The sequence below is a fragment of the Pteronotus mesoamericanus genome, unplaced genomic scaffold (genome assembly GCF_021234165.1).
Source record: "Pteronotus mesoamericanus isolate MK-2021 breed Mesoamerican mustached bat unplaced genomic scaffold, CSHL_Meso_final scaffold_99, whole genome shotgun sequence".
NCBI lineage: Eukaryota > Metazoa > Chordata > Mammalia > Chiroptera > Mormoopidae > Pteronotus > Pteronotus mesoamericanus.
In genome coordinates, this window is record NW_026555330.1 from 9,661,349 (window position 1) to 9,662,108 (window position 760).

The 760-nt window shown below is 47.6% G+C and overlaps 1 non-coding gene across 1 annotated transcript; it reads left to right on the forward strand.

Moving 5' to 3' along the window:
- The first annotated feature begins 326 nt into the window (after nucleotides 1-326).
- On the forward strand, nucleotides 327-395 carry LOC129063986 (small nucleolar RNA SNORD2). Its single transcript, XR_008528416.1, has one exon. It is a non-coding gene; the product is annotated as a small nucleolar RNA SNORD2 (small nucleolar RNA).
- The last annotated feature ends 365 nt before the right edge of the window (nucleotides 396-760 follow it).

Here is a 760-nt window from a genome sequence, read left to right on the forward strand (position 1 = left end):
TTGATTTGCTGTTTTTTTCTTATGTCTCTCTTTTTCCTAACATATGTCACAATATTTTATGATTGTACAGAGATAACAGTGGAGTTTTCCTTATGCAACTGTTTTGCTTTTTTTCTTAAATTTTATTTCAAAGAGTATGTAATATCTTACCAATGCCTGGCTGCCAAAACAAGGGAGTAATTATGAAGTCTGTCCAAGTGTCGAGAGACTCTTGGCCTGGGCAGCGAATTCAAAATCGGACTCCATCTTACCGTGGAGATACAGGAGGCTCGTCCACTGCCCGTGGGAATGTAAACTGTTACAAACACTATGGAAAACAGTATAAAGGGCGAAATGATGTCAATCATCTTTTGGAACTGACCTGAAATGAAGAGAATACTCATTGCTGATCGCTTGAAAAAAAAGAAAAATAGAAAAAGAAAAAAAAGAAAACAGTATACACGTTCTTCCGCAAATTAAGAACAGAGTTCAGTTGGTAGCCAGAACGGAGACCGGAGCCCAGACGGCCCCGAGCGGCCCCACCCCCCAGCCAGCCCCTCACTGTCGCCACAGCCGTGAGCCACGAGGCCATGGCCCGGTGGCCGCCCGCCACTCCCACCCCCACCCTCAGCGAGGCCCAGCCCCACAGGCCGCGGTGCAGGGTATGACATCCCAGGTGTCCTCACGGTGGTGGCACCTGCCAGCGGGGACAAGAAGGCCATCGCCACAAAAGTTTGGGGAAGAGTAACATGGTTCAATGTAAGAAATGACTACGGTTTCG